Here is an 18,635-nt window from a genome sequence, read left to right on the forward strand (position 1 = left end):
CCCATTTAAAAAATTGGATTGAGGAGATTGGTTCAAGATGGCAGAGTAGAAGGATGTGTGCTCACTCCCTCTTGCGAGAGCACCAGAATCACAACTAACTTCTGAACAATCATTGACAAGAAGACACTGGAACTCACCAAAAAAGATACCCCACATCCAAAGACAAAGGAGAAGCCGCAATGAGACAGTAGAAAGGGCACAGTCATAATAAAATCAAATCCCATAACCACTGGGTGGGTGACTCACAAACTGGAGAACACTTATACCACAGAAGTCCACCCACTGGAGTGAAGGTTCTGAGCCCCACATCAGGCTCCCCAACCTGGGGGTCCACCAATGAGAGGAGGAATTCCTAGAGAATCAGACTTTGAAGGCTAGTGGGATTTGATTGCAGGACTCTGACAGGACTCGGGGAAACAGAAGGACACACACAAATTAGCGTGTGCATCAGGACTCAGGGGAAGGAGCAGTGACACCACAGGAGACTGAACCAGACCTATGTGCTACTGTTGGAGGGTCTCCTGCAGAGGTGGGCGGTGGCTGTGGCTCACTGTGGGGACACAGACACTGACAGCAGAAGTTCTGGGAGGTACTCCTTGGCGTGAGCCCACCCAGAGTCTGCCATTAGCCTAACCAAAGAGCTGGGTAGGCTCCAGTGCTGGGTTGCCTCAGGCCAAACAACCAACAGGGAGGGAATTCAGCCCCACCCATCAGCAGACAAGTGGATTAAAGTTTTACTGAGCTCTGCCTACCAGAGCAACACCCAGCTCTAACCACCACCAGTCCCTCCCATCAGGAAGCTTGCACAAGCCTCTTAGATACCCTCATCCACCAGAGGGCAGACAGCAGAAACAAGCAAATTACAATCCTGCAGCCTGTGGAAAAAAAACCACATTCACCAAAAGATAGACAAAAAGAAAAGCCAGAGGACTATGTACCAGATGAAAGAACAAGATAAAACCCCAGAAAAACAATTAAATGAAGTGGAGACAGGCAACCTTCCAGAAAAATAATTCAGAATATTGATAGTGAAGATGATGATAGTAAAGATGATCCAGGACCTTGGTAAAAGAATGGAGGCAAAGATCCAGAAGATGCAATAAATGTTTAACAAAGACCTAGAAGGATTGAAGAACAAACACCTAGAAGAATTAAAGAACAAACAAACAGAGATGAACAATACAATAACTGAAATGAGAAATACACTAGAAGGAATCAGTAGCAGCATAACTGAGGCAGAAGAACGGATAAGTGACCTGGAAGACAGAATGATGGAATTCACTGCTGCCAAACAGAATAAAGAAGAAAAGAATGAAAAGAAATGAAGACAGCCTAAGAGACCTCTGGGACAACATTAAATGCACCAACATTCTCATGATAGGTGTCCCAGAAGAAGAGAGAGAGAAAGGACCCAAGAAAATATTTGAAGAGATTATAGTCAAAAACTTCCCTAACATGGGAAAGGAAATAGCCACCCAAGTCCAGGAAGTGCAGAGAGTCCCAGGCAGGATAAACCCAAGGAGAAACACGCTGAGATACATAGTAATCAAAGTGACAAAAATTAAAGACAAAAAATTATCAAAAGCAACAAGGGAAAAACAACAAATAACATACAAGGGAACTCCCATAAGGTTAACAGCTGATTTCTCAGCAGAAATTCTACAAGCCAAAAGGGAGTGGCACAATATATTTAAAGTGATGAAAGGGAAGAACCTACAACCAAGATTACTCTACCCCTCAAGGATCTCATTCAGATTTGATGGAGAAATCAAAAGCTTTACAGGCAAGCAAAAGCTAAGAGAATTCAGCACCACCAAACCAGCTCTACAACAAATGGTAAAGGAACTTCTCTAAGTGGGAAGCACAAGAGAAGAAAAAGACCTACAAAAACAAACCCAAAACAATTAAGAAAATGGTTATAGGAACATACATATTGATAATTACCTTAAATGTGAATGGATTAAATGCTCCAACCAAAAGACACAGGCTCGCTGAACGGATACAAAACCAAGACCTGTATATATGCTTTCTACAAGAGACCCACTTCAGATCTAGGGAAACGTACAGACTGAAAGTGAGGAGTTGGAAAAAGATATTCCATGCAAATGGAAATCAAAAGAAAGCTGGAGTAGCGGTATTCATATCAGATAAAATAGACTTGAAAATAAGGAATGTTACAAGAGACAAGGAAGGACACTACATAATGATCAAGGGATCAACCCAAGAAGAAGATATAACAATTATAAATATATATGCACCCAACATAGGACCACCACAACACATAAGGCCAATGCTAACAGCTATAAAAGAGGAAATTGGCTGTAACACAATAATAGTGGGATACTTTAACACCTCACTTAGAACAATGGACAGATCATCCAGATAGAAAATTAATAAGGAAACGCAGCTTTAAATGACACAATGGACCAGATTGATTTACTTGATATATATATATATATATTTTTTGTGGTACGCGGGCCTCTCACTGTTGTGGCCTCTCCCACCCATTGCGGAGCATAGGCTCCGGACGCACAGGCTCAGTGGCCATGGCTCACAGGCCTAGCTGCTCCGCGGCATTTGGGATCCTCCTGGACCGGGGCACGAACCCGTGTCCCCTGCATTGGCAGGCATACTCTCAACCACTGTGCCACCAGGGAAGCCCAATTTACTTGATATTTAAAGGACATTCCATCCAAAAACAGCAGATTACACTTTCTTCTCAAGTGCACACAGAACATTCTCCAGGATAGATCACATCTTGGGTCACAAATATAGCCTCAGTAAATTTAAGAACATTGAACTCATATCAAGCATCTTTTCTGACCACAATGCTATGAGATTAGAAATCAACTACAGGGAAAAAAATGTAAAAAACACAAACACATGGAGGGTAAACAATACGTTGCTAAATAACTAAGAGATCACTGAAGAAATCAAAGAGGAAATGAAAAAATACCTAGAGACAAATGACAATGAAAACACGATGATCCAAAACATATGGGACGCAGCAAAAGCAATTCTATGAGGGAAGTTTATAGCAATACAATCCTACCTTTGGAAACAAGAAAAATCTCTAGTAAACAATCTAACATTACACTGAAAGGAGCCAGAGAAAGAAGAACAAATAAAACCCAGAGTCAGTAGAAGGAAAGAAATTGTAAAGAACAGAGCAGAAATAAATGAAATACAAACAAAGAAAACAAGTAGCAAAGATCAATAAAACTAAAAGCTGGTTCTTTGAGAAGATAAACAAAATTGATAAACCTTTAGCCAGACTCATCAAGAAAAAGAGGGAGAGGACTCAAATCAATAAAATTAGTAATGAAAAAGGAGAAGTTACAATGGACACCTCAGAAATACAAAGCACCCTAAGAGACTACTACAAGCAACTCTATGCCAATAAAATGGACAAACACGAAGAAATGGACAAATTCTTAGAAAGGTATAACCTTCCAAGACTGAACCAGGAAGAAATAGAAAATATGAACAGACCAATCACAAGTAATGAAATTGAAACTGGGATTAAAAATCTTCCAACAAAGAAAAGTGGCTTCCAACAAAGAAAGATGGCTTCACATGTGAATTCTATCAAACATTTAGAGAAGAGCTAACACCCATCTTTCTCAAACTCTTCCAAAAAATTGCAGAGGAAGGAATACTCCCAAACTCATTGTATGAGGCCACCATCATCCTGATACCAAAACCAGACAGAGATACTACAAAAAAAGAAAATTACAGACCAATATCACTGATGAATATAGATGCAAAAATACTCAACAAAATACTAACAAACAGAATCCAACAACACATTAAAAGGATCATACACCGTGATAAAGTGGAATTTATCCCAGAGATGCAAGGATTCTTCAATATATGCAAATCAATCAATGTGATACACCATATTAACAAATTGAAGAATAAAAACCGTATGATCATCTCAATAAATGCAGAAAAAGCTTTTGACAAAAATCAACACCCACTTATGACAAAAACTCTCCAGAAAGTGGATATAGAGGGAACCTACTTCAACATAATAAAGGCCATATATGACAAACCTACAGCAAACATCATTCTCAATGGTGAAAAACTGAAAGCATTTCCTCTAAGGTCAGGAACAAGACAAGGATGTCCACTCTCACCACTCTTTTTTTTTTTTTTCACCACTCTTAATTCAACATAGTTGTGGAAGTCCTAGCCATGACAATCAGAGAAGAAAAAGAAATAAAAAATCCAAATTGGAAAAGAAGAAGTAAAACTGTCACTGTTTGCAGATGACATGATACTATACATAGAAAACCCTAAGGATGCCACCAGAAAACTACTAGAGCTAAACAATGAATTTGATAAAGTTGCAGGATACGAAATTAATGCAGAGAAATCTCTTGCATTCTTATACACTAACAGTGCAGGATCAGAAAGAGAAACTAAGGAAACAGTTCCATTCACCATTGCAACAAAAAGAATAAAATACCTACAAATAAACCTACTTAAGGAGGTAAAAGACCTATATTCAGAAAACTATAAGACACTGATGAAAGAAATCAAAGATGACACAAACACATGGAGAGATATACCATGTTCTTGCATTGGAAGAATCAATATTGTGAAAATGACTATACTAGCCAAAGCAATCTACAGATTCAATGCAATCCCTATCAAATGACCAATGGCATTTGTTACAGAACTAGAACAAAAAAATCATGAAATTTGTGTGGACACAAAAGACCCCAAATAGCCAAAGCAATCTTGAGGGATAAAAACGGAGCTGGGGGAATCAGACACCCTGACTTGACTATACTACAATGCTACAGTCATCAAGGCAATATGGTACTGGCACAAAAACAGAAATATAGATCAATGGAACAGCTAGAAAGCTGAGAGATAAACCCACACACCTATGGTCAACTGATCTATGACAAAGAAGACAAGGATGTACAATGGAGAAAAGACAGACTCTTCAATAAGTAGTGCTGGGAAAACTGGACAGCCACATGTAAAAGAATGAAATTAGAGCACTCCCTAACACCATACACAAAAATAAACTCAAAATGGATTAAAGACCCAAATGTAAGGCCAGGCACTATAAAACTCTTAGAGGAAAACATAGGAAGAACAGTCTTTGACATAAATCACAGTAAGATTCTTTTTGACTCACTTTCTAGAGTAATGGAAATGAAAACAAAAATAAACAAATGGAACCTAATGAAACTTAAAAGCTTTTGAACAGCAAGGGAAACTATAAACGAGATAAAAAGACAAACGTCAGAATGGGAGAAAATATTTGCTAATGAATCAACGGACAAAGGATTAATTTCTAAAATTACCAACAGCTCATGCAGCTCAATATTAAAAAAGCAAACAACCCAATCCAAAAATGGGCAGAAGACCTAAATAGACACGTCTCCAAAGAAGACATACGGTTGGCCAAGAAGCACATGAAAATTTGCTCAACATCACTAATTATTAGCTAAATGCAAATCAAAACTACAATGAGGTATCACTTCACACTTGTTAGAATGGGCATCATCAGAAAATCTACAAACAACAAATGCTGGAGAGGGTGTGGAGAAAAGGGAACCCTTTTGCACTGTTGGTGGAAATGTAAATTGATACAGCCATTATGGAGAACAGTATGGAGGTTCCTTAAAAAACTAAAAATAGGGTTTCCCTGGTGGCGCAGTGGTTAAGAATCTGTGGTTAAGAATCCCCAATGCAGGGGAAATGGGTCAAGCCCTGGTCCGGGAAGATACCATATGCTGTGGAGCAACTAAGACAGTGTGCCCCAACTACTGAGACTGAACTCTAGAGTCTGCGAGCCACAACTGCTGAGCCCATGTGCCACAGCTTCTGAAGCCCACGTGCCTAGAGCCCATGCTATGCAACAAGACAAGCCACTGCAATCAGAAGCTCATGCACTACAACGAAGAGTATCCCCCACTTGCCACAACTAAGGAAAGCCCATTCACAGCAACAAAGACCCAATGTAGCCAAAAATTAAATTAAAAAAAAAAGCTAAATATAGAATAACCATATGGCCCAGGAATCCCACTACTGGGCATATACCCAGAGAAAACTATAATTCAAAAAGACACAGGCACTCCTGTGTTCATCGCAGCCGTATTTACAATAGCCAGGTCATGGAAGCAACCTAAATGCCCATCAACAGACGAATGGATAAAGAAGATGTGTTACATATATACAATGGAATATTATTCAGTCATAAAAAGGAGTGTAATTGGGTCATTTGTAGAGACGTGGATGGACCTAGGGACTGTCATACAAAGTGAAGTAAGTCAGAAAGAGAAAAACAAATATCATATATTAATGCATATATGTGGAATCTAGAAAAATGGTACAGATGAACCTGTTTGCAAGGCAGAAATAGAGACAGGGGTGGAGGAGTTCTGATTTGTAGTGTTTGCTGTTGTTTGTTTCTTAAATGGTCTCACAGGAGACAATTCCAAGCAACAAATTTGACATCAACCAACTTGTAAAACTCTTGAAAATTTAACGTGTGGCTCTCATGAGCTGGTATGAGATGGCTCCAGCACACCACTACATGTATCCTGTTTTCCTGTACCACACTGTCATGATCATTATGGTTTTATAGTAAGTCTTTTTTTTTTTTTTTGTAATATTAAATTGTACTTTAAATCTTTAGAGGGATAATATTTCATCATTTTAACAGCTTCACTTTGTCATGTTTACATGCTTACACACCAGAATAAATAGTGCTCTATTGATTTGAGGGCTGATTTTTATCCAGTTACATGACTCTCCAGGGTAATGAAAACTCACTTAAATGCCATTTAACCTACTTCTTGGGGTTGAGTTGCCTGTAGTTTAGCATGTAGCATACAGAGAATAGCTATTCGTTTCGTGCCTACATGCTCCAAGAGGAATGTCTCTAAATCCAGAGAAATCCAAACTAAAAGAAAGTATTCAATTGTACAAATGCATTAAAGGAGAAAGAAAAAAGGAAAAGCAAAGGTATTTGTTGTTTAGAAATAGAGTAAATAAAATGTTTTTATCCTTTATAAGTCTTAGAGTAGGCTATTTGTGGTTTTCTGCCTTGTTTGATAAAGTGTGCATCATATGCTATTCTATTGAGACTTACAAATGGTATTCTAACATTTTTGTTTTCTATAATAAAGCATTTTTAAACTTCTAACCTTCATAATAATGTTCATTTTCTCTTGTCTTTCAATATTTTTCAACCAATTCCCACATAACTTTATTGTTAATTACATTACTGACCCTCGAAGGAGAAGCAATCTATACTGACATGGCATTTAGTAATAGTAAGACTATGTGGAGTTTTGGTAACATGACTGGGTAGATTCTCACCTATCTTGTTTTGTCTTGTATCGCACACAGAGAGATTGCATTTTCCACAATTCTATGTGATTAAATTGATACCTTGTGACTAGTTCTGGACAATAGAATATGTGGAAGATAGTGATGTACCCTACTTTATCCTGTTCCCTAAAATTCCTTCAAGGTCCTTGGCTGGGGATCTAACCTTCATCCTTATGATTATAAGTAAAGGACTTGAGTTGTCAAAGCCACACAGTAGAAGGATCTTGAAGTCCAGAATCACCACTAGATTAATAGTTCCCAGGAGATATCCCTCACTAGCATCAGACAGTTAAGTAGGAAAATAAATAAATAAAAAGTAATCTTCCATTTGGTGGATCCACTGAAATTTGGAAACTTTTCATTGTAGCAGGCAATGGTAAATACCTTCAATATACAGTGCAATATACAAATGCATTATACAGTGCAATATACAAATGCAGTGATCCTGAAGGTCAAATATAGTTATCAGTTCTACCGTAAGAGGGCAAGTCCATGTGTGCAACTCCTCATGTAATTTCAATCATTTCATACACATTCACCTAATGTAGCTCCATTGAACAGAGATAGGATATTTGACCCTGATGGGCAGGTTCTTTAACAATCTGAACACTGGACTATGGAAAATTATAATCCTTACTGGGATATAAAACAACGTTTCTTCTCTAATCTCCAACCATAGAAATCTACATGAAGTTACTCCCCAGGAAATGATATGTTACCTTTGTCTTCTACTGCCATTCTGCCCAGTTGTCTTCCTAGAGCTTCAATGTCTAGCTATTTGTGAAAATATAGTTATTTATTATTGTGGGAAGAGCTATTTTTAACAAACATTATGATGGTACACTGAAAATATTAATAATATACTGAAAACAGGCTATATTATTTCAATAAAAAAAAGAAAATCAATAAGGTATTCTGGAGAAAATGTGTATGGAGACAGCATACAAGAAAGTTATAGAAAACGTATCTGAAGCAAAGTAAAATTATAGTAATAAAACCAAGCAGAACCTTATAGGGCCTTCCCAGGACAGATACCCCCATGTCTTCTGCCTGCCTCTTGTCTGCATAAAAGCTTTAGCCAAAGAATAAATTTAATCAGAGAAGTGAGAAAGCAGTCAACAAGACCAAAGAATAATAGTTTAGTCATTAAACAAAGTCAAAGATGGTTAGCTGCTTGTCAAAGGCCATAGATAATATTCTGAGCCATATGCTTTGAGTTGTTTTACAGATATTGAAACCCCCACCAGGTAGAAGGAGTTAACTATATAATCAGACTGTAGCCATGGCATAAGTTGCTCCATCTTATACAATTCTGAGAACTTGCCTCAAGGAAATACAAACAAACTGACCCTGGAACTGAAGATTAACTGTACTTAGAACAATCAATATGGCACTGATAAAACCACTACATGACCAACTTCCAGAATGCCTTATTAAGACATTCTTGATGTTTCATGTTATTAGATTTTGTTTTCCTGAAGGCTGGAGACAATCCAAGTGATATCTACTAGCAAGAACTCTAGTAGGGACACCAAAAAGGAAATGGGACATGAGGAAAGAAGAAGAAATCTTCACGAAGATCCATTTGACAAAGAATTTCATCCCTAACTTTAAAAACATTATAACCTTATAAGTTTAAAAGAGTTTTATAAACGCTTCAACAGGAACACCTGACTTCACAAGTTATGAGTGAATATTTCCTTGCCCCTAGAATCATCCAACGTTTATTGTCTGATAAGATCTTGGCATCAGAGAATGAACATCTTGTCTGTGGTCATTTTCCTACAGGCATCTGCTACAATAAAAAAATTGTCCATAGTGCAGAGACCATGAATAGGGATGGCTTCTAGGAATTCTGCAATTTCCTTTGTTGAACAGTGGATCTTTCTTCCTCTTATGGTTTTCAGGTTCTCACCTACATTTTGTTAATCCTAAGCAGAGGCTCTACCTTAAACTTGAACATCACCCTGCCTAGGCCCTGCCCCCAAGGCCTTTTCCAGCTGTGTGGGTCCAGAGACTAGGCCCTGCCCCATGTTCAAATGTCACCTCTCACCCGCCTAGGTCCCACCCTACCTGAAACCCCACCCCTGCCTAAGTTACACCCCTTAAACTCTGCCCCCCATAGCTAAGGCTTATTATTTTTTGTGTGTGGTTTTATGTTACTTTGTTGCAGTTGTTTCAATTATATTTAAATTTTTCCTAATATATTTTTTAAGTTTCTAATTTTATTTTGTTTTTTATTCTTTCTTTTTTTTTTTTTATTTTTTAAACATCTTTATTGGAGCATAATTGCTTTACAATGGTATGTTAGTTTCAGCTTCACAACAAAATGAATCAGTTATATATATACATATGTTCCCATATCTCTTCCCGCTTGCGTCACCCTCCCTCCCACCCTCCCTATCCCACCCCTCCAGGCGGTCACACAGCACCGAGCTGATCTCCCTGTGCTATGCGGCTGCTTCCCACTAGCTATCTACCTTACGTTTGGTAGTGTATACATGTCCATGCCTCTTTATTGCTTTGTCACCGTTTACCCTTCCCCCTCCCCATAGCCTCAAGTCCATTCTCTAGTAAGTCTGTGTCTTTATTCCTGTTTCACCCCTAGGTTTTTCATGACTTTTTTTTTTTTCTTAAATTCCATATATATGTGTTAGCATACGGGTCTCTTGTAGACAGCAAATATATGGGTCTTGTTTTTGTATCCATTCAGCCAATCTGTGTCTTTTGGTGGGAGCATTTAGTCCATTTACATTTAAGGTAATTATCGATATGTGTGTTCCCATTCCCATTTTCTTAATTGTTTTGGGTTTGTTATTGTAGGTCTTTTCCTTCTTTTGTGTTTCTTGCCTAGAGAAGTTCCTTTAGCAGTTGTTGTAGAGCTGGTTTGGTGGTGCTGAACTCTCTCAGCTTTTGCTTGTCTCTAAAGGTTTTAATTTCTCCATCAAATCTGAATGAGATCCTTGCTGGGTAGAGTAATCTTGGTTGCAGGTTTTTCTCCTTCAACACTTTCAATATGTCCTGCCACTCCCTTCTGGCTTGCAGAGTTTCTGCTGAAAGATCAGCTGTTAACCTTATGGGGATTCCCTTGTGTGTTATTTGTTGTTTTTCCCTTGCTGCTTTTAATATGTTTTCTTTGTATTTAATTTTTGACAGTTTGATTAATATGTGTCTTGGCGTATTTCTCCTTGGATTTATCCTGTATGGGACTCTCTGTGCTTCCTGGACTTGATTAACTATTTCCTTTCCCATATTAGGGAAGTTTTCAACTATAATCTCTTCAAATATTTTCTCAGTCCCTTTCTTTTTCTCTTCTTCTTCTGGAACCCCTATAATTCGAATGTTGGTGCATTTAATGTTGTCCCAGAGGTCTCTGAGACTGTCCTCAGTTCTTTTCATTCTTTTTTCTTTATTCTGCTCTGCAGTAGTTATTTCCACTATTTTATCTTCCAGGTCACTTATCCGTTCTTCTGCCTCAGTTATTCTGCTATTGATCCCATCTAGAGTACTTTTAATTTCATTTATTGTGTTGTTCATCGTTGCTTGTTTCATCTTTAGTTCTTCTAGGTCCTTGTTAACTGATTCTTGCATTTTGTCCATTCTATTGTCCATTCTATCTCCAAGATTTCGGATCAACCTTACTATCATTATTTTGAATTCTTTTTCAGGTAGACTGCCTATTTCCTCTTCATTTGTTAGGTCTGATGGGTTTTTATCTTGCTCCCTCATCTGCGGTGTGTTTTTCTGTCTTTTCATTTTGCTTATCTTACTGTGTTTGGGGTCTCCTTTTTTGCAGGCTGAAGGTTCGTAGTTCCTGTTGTTTTTTGTGTCTGTCCCCAGTGGCTAAGGTTGGTTCAGTGGGTTGTGTAGGCTTCCTGGTGGAGGGTACTAGTGCCTGTGTTCTGGTGGATGAGGCTAGATCTTGTCTTTCTGGTGGGCAGGTCCACGTCTGGTGGTGTGTTTTGGGGTGTCTGTAGACTTATTATGATTTTGGGCCACCTCTCTGCTAATGGGTGGGGTTGTGTTCCTGTCTTGCTAGTTGTTTGGCATAGGATGTCCAGCACTGTAGCTTGCTGGTCGTTGAGTGAAGCTGGGTGCTGGCGTTGAGATGGAGATCTCTCGGAAATTTTTGCTGTTTGATATTATGTGCAGCTGGGAGGTCTCTTGTGGATCAGTGTCCTGAAGTTGGCTCTCCCACCTCAGAGGCACAGCACTGACTCCTGGCTGCAGCACCAAGAGCCTTTCATCCACAGGGCTCCTTAATTTGGGATGATTGGTTGTCTATTCAGGTATTCCACAGATGCAGGGTACATCAAGTTGATTGTGGAGCTTTAATCCGCTGCTTCTGATGCTGCTGGGAGAGATTTCCCTTTCTCTTCTTTGTTCTCACAGCTCCCAGGGGCTCAGCTTTGGATTTAGCCCCGCCTGTGCGTGTAGGTCGCCGGAGGGCGTCTGTTCTTTGCTCAGACAGGACGGGGTTAAAGGAGCCGCTGATTCGGAGGCTCTGGGTCACTCAGGCCCGGGGGTAGGGAGGGGCACGGAGTGTGGGGCGGGCCTGCGGCGGCAGAGGCCGGTGAGAAGTTGCAGCCTGAGGCGCGCCTGTGCGTTCTCCCGGGGGAGTTGTCCCTGGATCCCGGGACCCTGGCAGTGGCGGGCTGCACAGGCTCCCCGGAAGGGCGTGTGGCTAGTGACCTGTGTTCGCACACAGGCCTCCCGGTGGCGGCAGCAGCGGCCCTAGCGTCTCATGTCTGTCTCTGGGCTCCGCACTTTTAGCCGCCGCTCGTGCCCGTCCCTGGAGCTCTCTCAAGCAGCGTTCTTAATCCCCTCTCCTCGTGCACCAGGAAACAAAGAGGGACGTAAAAGTCTCTTGCCTCTTCGGCAGTTCCAGACTTCTCCCCGGACTCTCTCCCGGCCAGCCGCGGTGCACTAACGCCCTGCAGGCTGTGTTCACGCCGCCAACCTCAGTCCTCTCCCGGCGCTCCGACAAAAGCCGGAGCCTCAGCTCCCAGTCCCGCCCGCCCCGGCGGGCGAGCAGACAAGCCTCTCGGCTGGCGAGTTCCGGTCGGCCCGATCCTCTGCGCTGGAATCTGTCCGCTTTGTCCTCCGCACCCCTGTTGCTGTGCTCTCCTCCGCGGCTCCCAAGCTCCCCCACTCCGCCTCCCGAAGCCTCCACCCGCGAAGGGGCTTCCTAGTGTGTGGACACTTTTCCTCCTTCACAGCTCTCTCCCGCTGGTGCAGGACCCGTCCCTATCCTTTTGTCTCTGTTTAGTTTTTTCTTTTGCCCTACCCAGGTACGTGGGGGGTTTCTTGCCTTTTGGGAGGTCTGAGGTCTTCTGCCAGCGTTCAGTAGATGCTCTGTAGGAGTTGTTCCATGCGTAGATGTATTTCTGGTGTATCTGTCTATAGTAAGTCTTGAAATCAGGTAATGGGATTTCTCAAATTTTGTTCTTCAGAATTGTTTCATCTATTCTAGTTCCTTTGTCTTTCTATAAAAATTTTGAAATAAGAGTTTTGATTCCCACAAAAATTCCTACAGAGATTTTGATTGAAATGTGTTGAATCTGTAGCTCACTCCAGGGAAAATTGGTATCTTAACAACACCAAGCCTTCAAATCCATGAACAATATAGCTCTCCATTTATTTACATCTTTTTTTGATTTCTTTCATCAGTGTTTTTTAGTTTTCAGTATACTGATATTGCATATATTTTGTTAGTTAGTCTTATACTTAAGTGTTACATGGTTTTTGGGTGCTATTATAAATAGTATTTTTGTAAATTTCAATTCCTAATTATTTATTGCTAGTCAACACAATCACTTTTTTGTATATTGCAAGACTTTGGGAAGCTCACTTATATTGACTCTAGTAAGTTTCTTTTTTTGTAGATTCTTTGGGATTTTCTATGTAGACACTCATGTTGTGTGTAAATAGAGACAGTTTATACTTCCTTTCCAATCTGCATTCGTTCATCCGTTCATTCCACTGGCTGGGACTTCCAGTGTGATGATAAATAGAAATAATGAGAATGGATGTCCTTGCTTTATTCCCCAATTTAGGGAGAAAGCATTCATTCTTTCACCATTAAGTATGATATTAGCTGGAGGTTTTCTGCAGTTGTCCTTTGTCAGGCTGAGAAAAAACTGCTTCTATTTCTAATTGGCTGAGAGTTTTTATCATGAGTGGGTGTTGAATTTTTCAAGTACTTTTTCTGCATTTATTAAGATGATTATACAGTATTTTTTGTGGGTTGAATTGTAACCTTTCAAAAATAAAAATATATATATAAAGTCCTAAACCCCAGTTCCTGCAAATGTGACCTTACTGGGAAATAGGGACATTGCAGGTGTAATGAAGTGAAGATGAGATCATATTAGATTAGGGTGGACCCTAAATCCCATGACTGGTGTCCTTATAAGGAAAGAGAGATTTAAAGACACAAAAGAGAATCTGTTCCAAGACTCTTATTAGATGCATCACTCCAATCTCTGCTTCTATCCTCACATGGTCTTATCCCTTGTGTGTCTGTCTCAAATAGCCCTTTCTTTTTTCTTATAAGGACACCAGTCATTAGATTTATGGCTCAGCTTAAATCCAGGAAGTTTTCATCTTAATTTAATTACATCTGCAAATACCCTATTTCCAAATAAAATCACATTCATGGTACCAGGGGTCAGGACTTGGACATATATTTTTGGGGGATCACTATTCAACCCACTACATATACCAAATAATATATATACCATATACTTATTTATCTGCTTACGTTTGATCTCTCTTCAACCTGCATGAAATTTCCACGAGGGAGGGGAGTTTTGTCTGTTATGTTCACTTCAGTGCCTCTTGGTGCCTGGAATGGTGCCAGCCACATCGTAGATGTTCAATAAATCTTTGTGGAATGAATGAGTGAATCTCACTTCTTGCTTCAGCATCCGACAGGGCTGTGTATCTCTTTTATTCCAAGACTCCTCTTCCTCGGTTTCTAAGGCTCCACCCACCACTGCCATCCTTCTTTGTTTCTCCTTTACCTTATCTGATTGTTCCTTCTTCAGTCTCCCTTGTTAGAGCCCCTTCCTTGTTAGAGTCCCTTCCTTGCTCCAGCCCTTAACTAGTGCGTCCCCAATCTTCTTTTCTACTACCCTATTTCTTCCCCCCAGGGAGCTTACCCGACTCTGCACAGTCACTTCCTAGATGCCCATGACTCACATTTCTCTATCTTCACCCCAGAATTTCTTCTGAGTCGTATTTCCACTTTCCCCTTTTATCTGACTCCTCCTTATAATTAAGGTACCCAACACTCCGACACATTGTCTTTTTTCCCCAAACCTGTCTTCCCTCCTTCCAGGGTTCAGCACCACGAAACTCCCAGTCACCAAAGCCAGAACCCTGGAATCAACCTTGACTGTCCTACATCCTATCTCTCACCAGGTTCTATCAGTTTCACCCCTTAAAGATTTCTTGGATCCGTCCACTTCTCTCCATCCCCACTGCCACAGTTCAGCCATTGTCATTCTCTCCCTGTCTCTCTGCTTCTTTCCAAAATGCAAAATAACCCTGCTCCTTTTCATGGTAAACCCCTCTAGTGGCTCTGAATTGACTACAGGGTATCCTAATCCTTACCCACTCCAGGCCAACTCCTGAGGCCCGCTCCTTGGCTTCTCTGACCCAGCCACACTGACCTTGCAGTTCCCCAAATTCACCAATTTCACGGATTAGACCAGAGGACACTGGGAAGAAGACCACTCCCTCAGACATCTTCCTGGTGTTTCTGTCTCCACCTGCCTGTTTGCTTCCTGGTCCCCTGGACCCTGGGAAAACTGTGCTGAAAATTGTTGGGACCGAAGACATTACCAAAAAAGAAGCCTTAACATTTGGAGGCGGGGGAGCTGTCTGCAAGAGAGATTTGGGGGTTTCAGTTCACTCTCAGGTTGTGGCAGTTTCTTAGAGGACTTCCATTCCGTTTCTGCTCTTTGGCGTTAATTGTTGGGATCGATGCTGCAGCGATTATATAATGTTTATTGCAGCCACCACATATCCAAGGCTTACGTGTTGCTAAATGTCACTTTCACGCTCCCCAGTGTGTGGTGTGTAATTTTAACTGGTTCACTACCTTCTTTCTGAGAGAGGCAGTTGCTTTTAGCCTGAAAAGGAGTAGAGAAATGCATATTCTCTAGCCTTACCAGAGCACTCACTTCCAGAGAGATCCTGAATGGAGGGAGAGGAGCATGACACAGGCTCTTCATCACGAACACCTTTGCCCTGGTGTCTCCTGAGAAGTGCAGGACCTCTTGACTACCCCTCCCCGCCAGGCTGCAGGGGGCATCTGGGAGCCTGAGATCAAGCCCGGAGGCAAAGAGAGATGGAAGGACTAGGGATCAGAGTGACAGCCAGGGCAGCTATGAAACAGGTGCCGTCAGGTCACAGAAACATGACCTGGAGGGAAGAGCAGCAGGCTGGAAGTCACGCAGCTTGGGTCTGTATCTAGCTGTGTGGCCTTGGATAAGTCACATTGACTCTCTGATTTCATTTTTGTCATACATCAAATGGGAATAATAAATCTTGCCTGAACTACCTCAGGCAAGGTAAAATTATTATTTATTGAGCACCTGCTGTATTCCAGGTACCAGAGGACACAGCAGTGCACACATCAGGCATGGCTCCTGCCCTCAGTGAGCTGTGGTCTAGAGCAGGAGTTGGAAAATGATGACCCACAAGCCAAATAGGGCCGGGGCCCGTTTTTGTACCACCTGTCAGCTAAGAATGGATTTCTCATGTCTAAAGGGTTTTAAAAAAAATAAAAAAGAATATGCAACAGAATGTGTATGTGTCTATAAGGCTCAAGATGTTTATCTGGTCCTTTACAGAAGGATTTTTGATGACCCCTGGTCTAGAACTGTCCAATGACAGCCACTAGCCACATGTGGCCATGAGCACTCGACACATGAGCACACGTGGCTGTTAATGGAGACGTGCTGTGATCCTCTGTGTCCTGGGGTGGGGCTGGTGTGTGTGCCATTCAGCGTTCCTCCCCCACTTCTCACTGCCCCCCTGTGCTCCCCTTCTGCTGCCCAGCCCCCAGGCCCCTCAAGGCCTTGGTTTGTAACCTTTAGAACAGTTCTTTCCTCCCGGAGTGCCTGCATTTGATCTTGGAGACTCAAAGACTTCAGAACCCTAATGAAAATGCTGTAGGAGAAAGACGTTTTATTAGGAACCAGGAAATGGATGAATGGTAATAAAACGCTGTAGAGGTACTAACATTAAGGTCTTGCTAAGTGTTTCACATGCATTATTTCATTGAATCAAATAGCAATAGTAGGAGAACTCAATGTCCCGATTTTACAAATGAGAAAATTGAAGTAGAGAGCTAAGTGATTTTCTCTGCTGGTAGATGGCAGAACCTATATCTACTGACCTGAGTATAGTGCTCTTCCCATGACCTCGGAGGTCACTCAGGGTGTGGTGCTTGTCCGGCATGAGGAATGATGCAGGGAATCAATGGGGTGCTATTGGGAGGAATCAGCCTGGGGTAGTGGACACAGCTCTGGCCTAGGAGTCAAGAGATGTAGATTCTGTCCCCAGGGCCGTCCCTTATTAACTGGGTCACACTCCTCTCTCTCAGGCCTGGAGGCCCTCATCTGCAGGTGAGGTGTGGTACTGTTCCTTCTCAGGGACTCTTAGCACTCATGTTCTAGGAGTTAGTATTAAGGCCAAGTACAGGGACTCCCAATGCCAGCCCAGCGACCCACTGCCTCAAGATCACCTGGGAAGTGGTTTAAAACTGCAGGTTTCTGGGCACATCTCTAGACTGTCTCCTTCAGTGCCTGGGGAGTGAGGTTCTAGAATCTGTGTTTGTGAACATTTCTGAGGAATCTCCAGGTTTGTGAATCAGTGAGTTAGAGGTTGTGGTTGGTTCTTACTAGAACTTTGATATCAGCCCTTTTGAAGCAAGAGTCTCCAACTGTCTTTTCTTTGTATCTTCCATCTAACTAAGATGATAATCTTGTTAGCACTAGTTTCAAAATATAACTGGGATCCAGCCATTTCTCACCACTTCTGTTGGCTGTCATCACTGTTCTGGCTACCACTATCTCTTGCCTAGACTACTACAGAGAGGCAGTGTCACACAGCAGGTATTAGGGAGAGGGGACCTGGGTTCAGAACGTGGCTCCATTTCTTGCTGATCTCTCCACGCCTTGGTTCCCCAACTGTCATGTGGAGATTATTACATGAGTTAATACATGATAACATATGACATGCTAAGCCCTCAACAAATATCACGTACACTGCAATGACCTCTAGCTGATATCACTGCATTTCTAGCCCATGTGATCCATCTTGAACCCAACAATGAGAGAGGTTTAAAAATGTAAATTAGGTTATGTCACTGTCCTACTTAAAACCCTCTAACAGCTTCAAACTCTCCATTATACTCAAGATGAAATCCAAATTCTTTTGTATGGCCTGAAAGGCTTTACAGGTTCAGCCCTTAAACACCCTCTCACTCATTCTTTCTCTTACATGCTCCATTCTAGCCACACTGACTTTCTTGCTGTTTCTTAAACACACCAAGAACATTCTGGTCTCAGGACCTTTGCACTAGCTCTGCCTACTTATGGCCTGACATTATATTCTATATTTGTTTAAATTGTGTGCCTCCCCCACTAGATTGGAAACTCTGCGAGGGCAGGAAGTATATACATCCCCGATGCCTAGAATGGTGCCTGGCACATCCCACGTGTGGATGAGCCCACAGCCTCTTCCTCCTGCCTTCCCTGCCTGCCTTCCCCTCATCCCCGAGCTCTAGCTTGCTTCTTTTCTGCTTTGACTTCTCCCAGCTCAGACTGTTTTGTGGTGAGTGGTCTGGGCATTTAGCTGTAGTTTATCAAGGCAAAGGGAATTCTTCTCTGGGAAATCATAACTTGAAGTACACATTGCTTTTGCACCACGTTGGTGTGCACTAATGAATCCCATAGAGGAATAAATATTTCTGGAGACACAAGCTGCCCAGCCAGGCCTTTCATTTTTCCTGTCAGGAGGGGTGAAGCCATTTATTACCCCCTCACTTCCCCTTCAGAATCACAGGCAGCAGGCAGCTGCAGGTGCTACTGAAACTTCCATCATTCATCTGACTTTTCATCTGATCAGTAAATCTGTGTCTTGAACATGGCCATCTGTATTTAATGTACCCAAGGAGTGGGCTAATTAAGCACCTAGTTAGATGGCCTCTTCAAAGGCAGTTTATGATCTAGAATTTTCCCTGTGACTCATGGAATTTCTCC

The sequence above is a fragment of the Pseudorca crassidens genome, chromosome 9 (assembly GCF_039906515.1).
Source record: "Pseudorca crassidens isolate mPseCra1 chromosome 9, mPseCra1.hap1, whole genome shotgun sequence".
Lineage (NCBI taxonomy): Eukaryota > Metazoa > Chordata > Mammalia > Artiodactyla > Delphinidae > Pseudorca > Pseudorca crassidens.